Source organism: Periplaneta americana, unplaced genomic scaffold (assembly GCF_040183065.1).
Source record: "Periplaneta americana isolate PAMFEO1 unplaced genomic scaffold, P.americana_PAMFEO1_priV1 scaffold_38, whole genome shotgun sequence".
In the NCBI taxonomy this organism is placed as follows: Eukaryota; Metazoa; Arthropoda; class Insecta; order Blattodea; family Blattidae; genus Periplaneta; species Periplaneta americana.
Genome location: NW_027185519.1, coordinates 129,385 through 142,828, shown reverse-complemented (window position 1 = coordinate 142,828; position 13,444 = coordinate 129,385). Strand labels below are relative to the sequence as shown.

Below are 13,444 nucleotides of genomic sequence, written 5' to 3'. Positions count from 1 at the left end.
GATGAAACTGCGTAATCTGTAGGCACTTGAGGACGATGGGATTGGGGTGCACTCGATAAAACCTGCACTCGCTCACACACACACGTAAACTGCCTGCTTAGACTCTGTACCTAAATTACCAAGCTCGTTGGATGTCATTGGGATAGATGATAAATCTATCTATCAACGGCAGTTTGGTTACGTTTCAACGTCACACACTGCTGGATTGACACGGGATTAATAAAACAGCTAGTCGGCATTCTAAGTTAAGCCACAGGTGGATTGTTGTTCAACAGCGGAGCCTCCTTTCAACCACATGGTTGTGGAACTGTAGTCGGATTTTCGACATCATTTTCATGCCATACTACGGAACTTCACACAAACTTCAATTCACTTCTTGCACCGGCGGCTACTACGAATGGACTGAAGCTCGCTACTGACTAGGGGGGGGGGGACATTTGTCTCTTGATGGATTACGTGACAGATATATAAAGTATCAGTCGTATGTTATGAACCCGAGTTTCAATAAAGATAGATTACCCGTATGTCCACAGATTCTCAGTAGTGGCCTGCGGAAGGATTATGCCCGCGGTCGACAAGTTACCTTCTAAGTTGTTTTCCCTCAACAATTAATGCTGCCAAGTGAGTAGGAATGACACCGCGCTCTCATATAAGTCGTACGAAACTATTAAGGAAACGAATTTGCCTCGTGGATCCAAGTCTCCCATGGACTGCCTATAATGTATTATCTATCCTAGAAGTGTTATCGGGGTGATTATTTAAATTTTCACTCGGTGGGAACCGCTGTTGTTCTTCATTCATCTACTCTGTTATGAATAACTTGTGGCCCTTAAAAGGGCCGGTTGCTGATTCCCTAGCAAGCACTCCCGCTTACTTGGAACTAGTGTATTTTGTGACGGCCTTGGTCCCTTCACTGACGGCGTGCTTGGCCAGCTCACCGGGTAGCAGGAGACGGACGGCTGTCTGGATCTCCCGACTGGTGATGGTCGACCGCTTGTTGTAATGCGCGAGCCGCGAAGCTTCCGCGGCGATGCGCTCGAAGATGTCGTTAACGAAGCTGTTCATGATGCTCATAGCCTTTGAACTGATTCCCGTGTCTGGGTGAACTTGTTTCAGAACCTTGTAGATGTAAATGGCGTAGCTCTCCTTCCTCTTGCGCTTCTTCTTCTTATCGCCCTTCGAAATATTCTTCTGGGCCTTGCCGGCCTTCTTGGCAGCCTTTCCGGAAGCTTTGGGGGGCATGGTGCTCGTCTGATGATGAGCCCGGAGGGAGAAAAATATTTAAGTCGCAGGGACAATGCCGTACTGCCTTCCCAGTGCGAGCCAATAGAAACAGCGCAAACGTTTGTGACTTTACGATTGGTCCGCTGTCGATTATTGACGTTGGCGTAAAAGTGAAGGTTACCGTGGGCGAGGCGTCGTTCTTGTAGTTAAACAGCTGCAAGTAGGAGTAGCATCATGTCGGGTCGTGGAAAGGGAGGCAAGGTGAAGGGAAAGTCAAAGTCTCGATCCAGCCGTGCTGGGTTGCAGTTCCCGGTAGGCCGTATCCACCGTCTTTTGCGTAAGGGCAATTACGCAGAGCGAGTTGGTGCCGGTGCGCCAGTCTACCTGGCCGCGGTGATGGAGTACCTGGCGGCCGAAGTTCTCGAGTTGGCTGGCAACGCAGCTCGTGACAACAAGAAGACTAGGATCATTCCTCGTCACTTACAGCTCGCCATTCGCAACGACGAGGAGCTGAACAAACTCCTGTCCGGCGTCACCATCGCCCAGGGTGGTGTGTTGCCCAACATCCAGGCGGTTCTCCTCCCGAAGAAAACCGAGAAGAAGGCTTAAGCCCCTTCTCCGTAAAACGGCCCTTTTAAGGGCCCCACTAACCTCACAAAAGTCAGAAATAGCCAGTATTGTTAATCCTCTCTCACGGCTTCGTAATGTAATTTCATTACGCGTGTCAACTTTCTCTCTCTCTCTATACCGGTGGGCTGATTTAATATCATCATTCTGTAATTTTGTGCTCTGAACGATGTCGTTGTCCCAGGTTCGCACTGAAGTACTTGAAACCGTTGTACATTTACTAGGCTATTGTGTGATAACACATTATACTGATGCATATAGAAAGGTTTCATTATTATTATATAATTTAACACAATACGAATTAAATTAGATGATGATGCCAAAGTACATAGTTGGCTTCGAAATTTATGTAATATATTTCTATCATATTAGAGTAATGGAGATTATCGTGAAAATAATCACAAGTCCCCTTCTTTGGTGCCCATCGTGGTTTTAGACATATACGTTTGAATATACTAGTTTACTTTACTACATACTACGAATGAAACTAATTTTGAATAAGAAATCGATAACTGGTGAACAACTTACGGCGTTATAATAGAGTTCCTAATGCGTTTGTTTGTTGGTGCACATATTGGCCGCACGCGCAGGAACCCCAATACTGAGATGATGACATGACCTTCTCGTAGGAATCGAAGGCTTTGACAATTTGCGTTCGAATTTCCCCTCTCTCTGTCGTTTCGTTCGAACCGAAATGACGCAAGCTATACGTGGAAGTTGTCTGACAGGACGAAGTCCTGTGTTCTGACATGCGATGTGTACCTCTTCTCCCCAGTGTTTACCACACTGGATTCCTATGACCTAAAAGTTGGCATTGCAAAAACGTGGTGATGTGATGTTCAGTATGTGTCAATCCCCTCGGTTCCTTGTTACGGTCTGGTGAGCATTGCCTACCTGCGTTGTCATATTACCCACCAATTCTTCGGACAGTGATTATTGACTTACAGAAGTTTACAGTAACAGGTAACATAATCCGAGGAGCAAGGCTTCACAGAGGAATCCGGTCTTTCCACTTGATATACCAAGCGTTGGGGTCAGACCCATTTGAAAAACGGAGAGGCATTTCTTACAACGTCTTTTGCTGATACTGAAGTGCCCCTACGAAATAAGTTCTGTTTTCCGCACTGGCCTGTTGAGCTAGTGGTCACACAGTAAAGGTGAATTAAATTAATCTCGACAACTACTGCCCTTTTTAGACGGATTTTATGGCCCTGAAAAGGGCCGTTTTGCCGACGGATTCGGCAGCAGACGTGTGTAGGCAGTCTAACCGCCGAACCCGTAGAGAGTCCTCCCCTGCCTCTTCAAGGCGTATACCACGTCCATGGCCGTGACTGTCTTCCGCTTCGCGTGCTCGGTGTATGTTACAGCGTCACGGATTACGTTCTCCAGAAAGACCTTGAGAACACCTCTCGTCTCCTCGTAGATGAGGCCGGAGATACGCTTTACGCCTCCACGTCGGGCGAGACGACGAATGGCCGGCTTCGTGATGCCCTGAATATTATCTCGGAGAACCTTCCTGTGGCGCTTCGCTCCACCTTTGCCAAGACCCTTGCCTCCCTTGCCGCGTCCAGTCATGTTGCTCGTGTGACGAAGGTTAAAAGTGATCTCGACGGCGGGTCATTTTTTGGTTTATATACTAAAACCCGCGGACCAATCACATTACGGAAGGGGCGTGGCTTCTCAACGGGCGAAGACATAAATACCCCTCTTGGGGGCAGCGGGGGCGACTGTATTGCGTCAACTTGGGTTGCGAGGACTAAGGAGTAAGCGATGGCACGTACGAAGCAAACTGCGCGTAAGTCCACGGGAGGCAAGGCTCCACGAAAGCAGCTGGCAACGAAGGCCGCTAGGAAGAGCGCACCGGCTACTGGAGGCGTGAAGAAACCCCATCGATACCGCCCTGGTACAGTTGCTCTTCGCGAGATCCGTCGTTACCAGAAGAGCACCGAGCTCCTCATCCGCAAGCTGCCTTTCCAGCGCTTGGTGCGTGAAATCGCTCAGGATTTCAAAACCGACCTCCGTTTCCAGAGCTCAGCCGTAATGGCCTTGCAGGAGGCAAGCGAGGCATACCTCGTCGGTCTCTTCGAGGATACCAACCTTTGCGCCATCCACGCCAAGCGCGTGACCATTATGCCCAAGGATATTCAGCTGGCTAGGCGCATCCGCGGCGAGAGGGCTTGAATTAACAAAGGTACTCCTGCCCGCAAAAAGGCCCTTTTCAGGGCCACTAGTTATTTCTCGGAAGAGCCGGTTGTACCGTACTCCAGGTCTCGTTCCTACTACCCTCAGTTCAAGGTCACCTCAATAATATAAATGGTTTCTCCCTTTCCATTCCTCACCGTATCAGCATTTTCCCACAGCCTGTTTGACAAATATCGCAATGTATCCTATAGGTTAATAAACAATTTTTTAATAGAACGATGGATAACAAAGTTTCTTAGGAAAATTAAAAAAAAATTTCACAGTTCTATAATATTGCACATTATATATATTTACCAAATTAAGGGTTAACGCCGCCGGGACGAGTGATCCTCCGTCCGACCGATCACAAGCGCCAAGGCTCAAAGTGGTCCAGAAAGCAAATCTAGCTGGACTAAAAATGTGACATATTTCCATGAAACTTCGCACTATAGTCACTACTGTATAAGAGGAGAAACTACCCCTTTATAGACGATGCGTTTTGACAAAAATTAGTGACTTGTCTCATATATAATATATTGTTTTAATGAAACTTTACACAGTACTTACATGTAGCTCGTTTATACTATATTGGATACAAAATGTGATTATGATTGTATAAGAGTAGCTACTTGTCTCCTATCTAACATTTTTTACTTTCACGAAACTATAACTGTGACTCATTATTTTCGATAGTACAGACGTGGTCTGCTTAGGAAAGGACAAGCGGAAGACTGTGACCTTTGTGACCTCGGGTGGGTATTACGATAACATTTATAACCGTCACCCTGATAAGCATCCGAGCAGCTTATTTCAAAAAGGAGTTTGAATACAAACAATTCCTTCAATCTACTACGATTATTACAATAACTGATTTCATTAATCTCCTCTCTTCTTTAGCAAAATATAAATTACCTTCAATTGGTCGATTCAGCAAACTTGTTCATAAAACTTATCGCTATTGCGTCACGTTTCGCAATTTTTCTAAAGTAAAAACAAAAACACGAACAAACGCCTACTCCTTTAACCTCATCGCTCTCTTATCTCTAGAATCCCGGGGGGTTGAGAACCTGAATTCTCTGTGGTGTGAAACAAAGCAACCCGCAGGAGCAATGACACGTTCAATTGTCCTAATAATAGAAAAAAAATTACACGTCATTTAGTGTATTCAGAACATTTTTACAGGACCGTGTAGGATATTCACTCTCCTGTCGAATAGTTTCGGCGGCTGGTAGGCGATACGCATTAATTAAAATAATACTTGCGTACCTTGTTCAGGACAGTGACTGTGCTACTTTCTTTCTTTCTTTCTTTCTTTCTTTCTTTCTTTCTTTCTTTCTTTCTTTCCTTTATTTGTAGCTTATTGATGACACCAGATGCCATAACGGAAATGCCGTGATGGTATGTTTGTTTAATATTCAAAATCAAGTGACAGACGCTATTTGACTTTGCGGTGGAGGGGATAGGGACCTGATCTCGGATGTTCCGAGAGATGCCGGCGCACAGTTGTCCAGAACGCAAAACTATGTAAGAAAATCAACTTCATCATAACCGAAGTTTAAGTAATATCTAGGCTTAAACAAAAGCTAGGCATTGTGCACAACAGCATACAAAACATCAATATCAGTAAGAGGTGGGACAAAACATGAGTTTTTTTTTTAAAGTCACGCTCTTCAGTTGATTTTTGTTCGTGGGGTCAGTGGCTGTTTTATACTGTTAAACCTTCCCTTATGGAGGTCATAGGACAAGATGTGTACTTTCATTTAATACGCGAAAAGCAATCTATAATACGTTAGCATTCATTTAATTGGCACGTTTACTGAGATTTGTGCAACTAGTTTTTTTTTTTTTTTTTTTTTTTACGACATATTTAACAGGCTGTGCATTACAAGTAAACCTGAGTTAACTTTCAATTCTTCTACCCACACATTAATCAAATATTAAACTCTATACGGCTTAAAATTTAGCTGCTACATCCTGCAAACTTAGATGTTATATTCATCTCTTGGTGGCGCTTTACGAATTCGACAGCAGCCACTTTTCAGAGTCTGGATGAAGGAGCTTAATTTCTCCAAGAAAAATTCAACACTTCTTGAACATATAATGAACAACTAAATTATGGAGTATATCCATGAATCTAGCATTTTGTTACCAACTGCGAAAAATATGGCAGGCTAGTCATCTTTTAGGAGCATAATTTCTATTAAAACATTAAAAATTATCAGAAAAACTAATTTTTCCCTAATTCCCTAATTACACGAGCATAATTCGTTTTTGCATAGATGCGTATAAAATTTCATGGAAATATGTTACATAGGGGAGAAATTATTAACTCTGTATAAATGTAGCCTCTAAACACAAGAAGTAGATTCCCATATAAAAACCATTATCTGAATTTATGCTACCTGTAACTATACTGTGTGAAATATAATGTAAATATTTCAGTTAAGATAGAAATTATTAATTTAGTCTATAAAGCACTTCCGATACAACTCTTCACACAATAATAATAATAATAATAATAATAATAATAATAATAATAATAATAATAATAATAATAATAATAAATAATTCTGAGCTTCAGTGCAAGAACTCTTTAACCCTCACACAGCTTGTTCTGAGAAAAATCAGTATTAAAGAAATTTATACACATTAAACAAATTGTAATGCTATATGTTGTCATGTCTCTTCTATCCCTCACGTGGAAACTTAGGCTTACACAGCAGCAAGAATAAGATAACAACGTTATTATCATCTGTCCTTTTATGGCTATACAGTTTTTGCAGTGAACTACAGAATTATTAACTATTATTATTACAGACCTGTTATTTTTTTCACTTTTTTCACACACACACACACACACACACACACACACACACACACACACATCTATTATACTAAACATAAACCCACAAGAGAAAACAATACTTGTATTAACTGTAAACATTTTTCTTCCTTTCTTTATTTTTAGCAGAATCCTCCATTTCACCCTTTATCTCACTAGATGCGCTTCCCGCAGACATTCTTCATTATATGTTTCACACACCACTTCGTAACACTTGCAGCGGTTGACTTTTGTTTTCTTGTCTTTTTCTCTAGGGTATATTGTACATAGTGCTCGGTATCGGTGCTCGTTCACGTGATATTTTACCTTTGTTTTTCTTGCTAACTCCTGCCAATTTTTCTGATATTTCCCGTAGTTGATTGGTCAAGTACTGCGGATTGATTCCCGGTTATAACAAACACACCTACACTACATTCCAATGATTTCTGACTCGTTACTGCACATTTTAGAAACACTGTACGAAAGCACACACAGTCTCTCGTAAATCAACAGGTTACAACAGAGACTTACACTTGCAAACGCGTGGGGATTTCAGAAAATTTCTTACTATTTCAGTACCTTTAACTGTACAACAGATTTTGTTTTCTCGAAAAAGAAAGGTCAACGTTACTATTGACAAAAGACAGAAACGTACGATTACAATACCTTTATTTTAAACAATCTTAGAGGTGGTCTGGGAATTCCTAAACTCACCACGCGACTACTTAACCCTAGACAGGTAATCATCACTGTACTCATGTTAAAGGTAAGCATTCGTAATTTTTACTACTCACATTTTAATTAACTGAAATCAACTCAATATCACACATTTAACAACTTTTACACATTTCGTAGCCATTAGTGTTCATTTAATTTTAAGTTTGTCATAAAGTCTTTACGTTCATGTTATTGTCCTATTTACAATTAGTGCAAACAACAGCGCGATGTTCTCTGCAGAACCCCTTTTTGCAAAGTCCACAAAATGTTGTCATCATTCTCCTCTTCTTTGCAGGACATTTATAGCAAACAGTACGTTCACCATCTGGCTGCATTACCTGGCATTGTTGTTGCACAGCAATGTTCAGATGTTCTTCAATTGTTGCCCGCAGAGATCGGTGTAAAGTAGGACGTGCAAAGCGGTGCTGCATCCACGGTTTTGTCAGCTCTTCACACAATTGGAAAATGAATTGTTTTCTTGATATTGTTTTCTGAGTTCTTCTAACTATAAATTATCCATGAATTTATACTTGCAATATTTAGCATGTTGTAAAATATTGCTAGTGGCCAGCGCCTCGTCTTTCTATTGCAGGAAAGATTGTGGCACATTTGACATAGTGTATCTACACCACCTTTAGTCCCATTGTAAATAATAATAATAATAATAATAATAATAATAATAATAATAATAATAATAATAATAATAATAATAATAAAGGCTTTACATATAACGTGTTGCTTACTGTTGTCATTGCAGTCCACGTCGGTGGGGGTGGGGGGGTTTCTTTCTCCTCCTCCTTCCTCTAGAAAGAGCAGTTACCAGGGTCTAAGGAAGTGAATGCCCTTTTCTTTCTGGGCTCATCCCTACATTTGTCTTAGCTCCTTAGGGAAAACCACGGAAAACCCTCAGGCTTGCGAATAGACTGAATGAATGAGAGGAGAAACTTTAAAGGTACGTGAAAACACGTCCATGCAAGGGAGTTGGGACTGTGAAAAATTGAATATGTGAAATCCAAGACTGTATTTGCCAGGCGAGCAAAGAAGAAGAAGAAGAAGAAAGGCTTACGTATGACGTGTGGCTTACTGTTGTCATTGCAGTCCGCGTCGGCCAGCGGTGGGAGGGGGGGGGTCAATATACCTGCACATATCAGTTCAAATTATAAAAACCTCTTAATGCTACTGCGGTACTATTCCATTGCCGAACACAATATGAAGAAATTAGCAGATCCCTGAACTGAACTCTTATTACTCTGAAATTACCGCGCAGTACAATTATAGCTATGACGCATTGCAAGCGTTAGTCACCATATCGATTTGCTAAGCAAATTTTATCCCTTTAGAGCATGTCCCCCCCCCCCTCCTCCTCCATATCAGCCAACAACATACTGGATGAAGAAGACTCCTGCAAAAGGGACGAATTAAGATTTAATTTTATTTTAATGATAGACTAACATTGCAAAGTTCCAAAATAATTTTTTGCATTCCTTCATTACACTAGTCGTACAAAATTGCGGTCGTATCTCGTACTATCTATACTAATAATAAATCTGTAGCCGAAATTTTTCTGGTAAGTTTCGATTTTCCAAAAGTAATTGGTCCTAACATATATAATTAACCACCCTGAAACCGAAAATCGCATTTTTGAAAATTTTGTTTGTATGTCTGTCTGTATGTTTGTTACCTTTTCACGCGATAATGGCTGAACCGATTTATATGAAAACTGGAATATAAATTAAGTTTGTTGTAACTTAGATTTTAGGCTATATGGCATTCGAAATACTTTATTTAAAAGGGGGGTTATAAGGGGGCCTTAATTAAATAAATCGAAATATCTCGCTTATTATTGATATTTGAGAAAAAATGTTACATAACAGATGTTCCTTTAAAAATGATTTCCGTTAAGTTTTATTTTTTTACAACATTTTGATAGGACTGATATTTAATGAGATAAATGAGTTTTAAAATTAAAATAACGCTATCTAAGACGGTGCAATGAATTAAGAACAAATGACTTCGTCTATAAGGGGCCTTGGACAACAACAATCGAAACAGGGGCCTTGGACATCAACAAACAATCGAAAGCTATTAAACATAGCCTACAGGGAATGTTTCTGTGTTTGTATGAAGTAATATCACAAGCTCGTAAATTAACTGATTTGTATAATTAGTTATTATTTCACCATTGGAAACTGTAGTTTCTCTAGATGGACATAATGCTATAATGTTATTACAGTAACGTCTGAGTAAATCGAGGACAGGTAAGATTAAAATAGCTTCTTATGCACAGAAAATTTGATAGGCTATTTTGTACATTCGTTTTCTGTATTTCTTAAAATAATATTTATGTACACGCATTTTAATCTCAGAGAATTAACGAACAACGAGAGTGTATTGATTTAGTATGCAGTAATAGTACTTTAGCTTGGCAATCCATTATTTTAATAATTCATATTTTAACTATGCTCAATTGAATCGTGTTAAAATACATAAAATATATATGCAATAAATGCAGTGCTAAAAAAAAATTGGGTAATATGCGAAGCAGATTATCTTGCGCTGTTGTAAAAGTTGTTCCATGGATCAGTCGTCCTATTTTAATTATGTAATTACTTTATATTTATTTCTAACAGGTGGAGCGGAGCGAACGGGTACGGCTAGCTAACAATAAGTGAGAACTTACAATACAACAACGACAACAACAACAACAGCTGATAATCTGAAAGGGAACATAGTAATTTGGGGTGAATTAAAATGCAGCTTCCATTCGTTTAAAATTTCTTTAAATTTTAACTAAATATTAATGTAGATATTACCTCTAAAGGTAAATGGGGGCATGTTTCACAACGCTAACAAATTACAAATTAACAATATACAATTAACAACGGAAATATTACATATGCTTGTTAACTGTGTTTCACAATGCAATCTTATTCACTTGTATGTTTTAACGAACTTTACAAAATCGGCGAAACAAACTTACAAATACGCATAATTGGTTGAACAAAATCGCCAACGACAGTTTACAAAAATCACTAAGGATCAGAGGTAAAGTAGCTGTAATTTTAGAACTATCGATGGACATGTTTATATTTTTTTATATATATTTTATTTAGATTTTGCTACATCGGCGACAACGGAGTTTCGCGGCATGCAATTGGTCGAGCATACCAATGCATTAATTAGCCTACGACTTAACTGACGAAAGTTAGCGCGAAATTCATTCAAATAATTGATAAATAATGGATTTGACCCACGTAGTTATATGCAGTTGATAGAGCAGCTAACATGTCCATCCATTAAAATCAACTTCGCTCTCTGCTGGTCCATCAGTATATTTTATTGTTTCATCCATAACCTCGCCAACATTAGGGAACCCAGCAGGAGGAGCATAAAAATCCTTTGCCCGAGTAAGCACATTCGGTGATCAATAACCCGCCTCGAGTTTTTTCAATCTTGTAACAACATCAACTACCATGTGTGAACTTTTGCACACTGTAATCTTATAAATTCCGTTCTTATCTGCTAACGCAGGGAACTGAGAGCTACTATGCAACCAATGCAGTTCTCGCTTTGTGGTTAGGGCACCACTTTTCCCTTTCAGATGTTGCATGTGATGTCCCATATCTTGTAGGAGAGATTACAGCGAAATGGGATTCGGAACGACTTCAGAATACTGCGTAAGTAATGCCGACATTGCATTATTAAGTGATTGGTTTTCGGTGCAAAGTTTTTCTTCTTTAAGTGCGAGTATTTATTAAATACGTTCCTCGTATATAAGAACTAACGCGGTATTCTGAAGTATAGCGCGGGATTCATTCGAAACCTTTCATTAATATTCGTACAATGATACGAACGTGGCCGGAAAATTCTACGTTAGGCCTAAATGCAAAATCTTCGTCTGAGTCGCTAGAACTACTCAATAACATCACAACTGCTTCAGTGTAATTCTTAATGGTACCCTGTTACTATAAAATTGATTTTATACATATGTGTTTATTTTTTTCATTCACAATTAGAAGCTATTTCAACAGGGCTACTGTAGAAAATGTGCTAACTTCACTAGTAAAGTTTAGTTTACACGTTTGTAAAATTACTCCTTCGTTGTGAAACAAACATATCACTTGTAAAGAGCGCAAAATTTCATTCGTAAAGATTTGATTTCCTTTGTACAGTCCACCTTTACAAACAAAGATTGTGAAACAGAAGTTTACAAACAGAGTTCACAATTTCCAAAGATTGTAAACTTTGTGAAACACCCCACTGGTGAATCAGCACGCCGAGCTCGATCGAAATACAACCAGTTACTATTATTTCCCTATCGTTTTTTGACATTTGATTCCGCGTCCTACCTCTTTCATTCGTTACTAACCAACAACGCCAATAGCAGAAGGTAACGCAAAAACAGTCACCGGTTCCCCGATGCATGGCTTTCTCTCTCAATGTCAACTGAGAGTTAAAAATATTCATTATAATATGCACTTTCCACTCACTCCTCAGAATGTCTTCTTTATTTTTATTTATTTATTTTTTAAGATATGTGAGCTACGTACTGTATGTCTGATGTTTTGCCATCGTACATTCAAATATTTATATTCACTGTACAGTACAGCGAACTGTTTATACTTACTGTACATGCTATAACTACTTCTCCCAACTCCGCTATTGCTATATTTCCTAAACTAAACGCTGATATTGAAATAACGCCTGGTCTGATAATGCAGTCTGTTTAAATTTCTACCGACCAAGTTCTGCCCTTCATCATGGGAAAACAACGAGCTTCTTTAAAGGATACAACTACTAGGACAGAGATATTTTCATTATGGAATTTGTACTACCCACTGAAATGTAGTAACTAATGGGATTTTAATTAGCCATATATGTACAGTATATTACATTCTTTACCTAAAATGTCTCTAACTTCTAGGGAGAGCGCGAGGTACGTTCACAATCCCCTGAATACATATTCCCTTCTTCGAGAAAACGCAGAGAAGTGAACCGTCTCATATGAATATGCTACCAGTCATAAGTTTCAATACGGAGCTGCAAGTACTTAAGAATTATCAATTACTCTACAATTATGCAGCGGCGTCATCATCCAAGCTATAGCTGGAATAGGGAAGGGAACATAATATCCCATAAGTCTTATTAGAACACGCTGGAAATAGTGACGTAAAAAAAAAAATCGCCAACGGCACGTGGTGTTCCCAAGCGGTCACCCATCCAAGTACTGACCACGCCCAATGTTGCTTGACTTCGGTGATCGGACGAGAACCGGTATTTTCAACATGGTATGGCCGTTGCCGATGAAACTGCGTAATCTGTAGGCACTTGAGGACGATGGGATTGGGGTGCACTCGATAAAACCTGCACTCGCTCACACACACACGTAAACTGCCTGCTTAGACTCTGTACCTAAATTACCAAGCTCGTTGGATGTCATTGGGATAGATGATAAATCTATCTATCAACGGCAGTTTGGTTACGTTTCAACGTCACACACTGCTGGATTGACACGGGATTAATAAAACAGCTAGTCGGCATTCTAAGTTAAGCCACAGGTGGATTGTTGTTCAACAGCGGAGCCTCCTTTCAACCACATGGTTGTGGAACTGTAGTCGGATTTTCGACATCATTTTCATGCCATACTACGGAACTTCACACAAACTTCAATTCACTTCTTGCACCGGCGGCTACTACGAATGGACTGAAGCTCGCTACTGACTAGGGGGGGGGGGACATTTGTCTCTTGATGGATTACGTGACAGATATATAAAGTATCAGTCGTATGTTATGAACCCGAGTTTCAATAAAGATAGATTACCCGTATGTCCACAGATTCTCAGTAGTGGCCTGCGGAAGGATTATGCCCGCGGT

At 40.0% G+C, this 13,444-nt stretch overlaps 1 non-coding gene across 1 annotated transcript; it reads right to left on the bottom strand.

Moving 5' to 3' along the window:
• Positions 1–12,753: 12,753 nt before the first annotated feature.
• Positions 12,754–12,872, bottom strand: LOC138694097 (5S ribosomal RNA). Its single transcript, XR_011330776.1, has one exon. It is a non-coding gene; the product is annotated as a 5S ribosomal RNA (ribosomal RNA).
• Between the last annotated feature and the right edge of the window lie 572 nt (positions 12,873–13,444).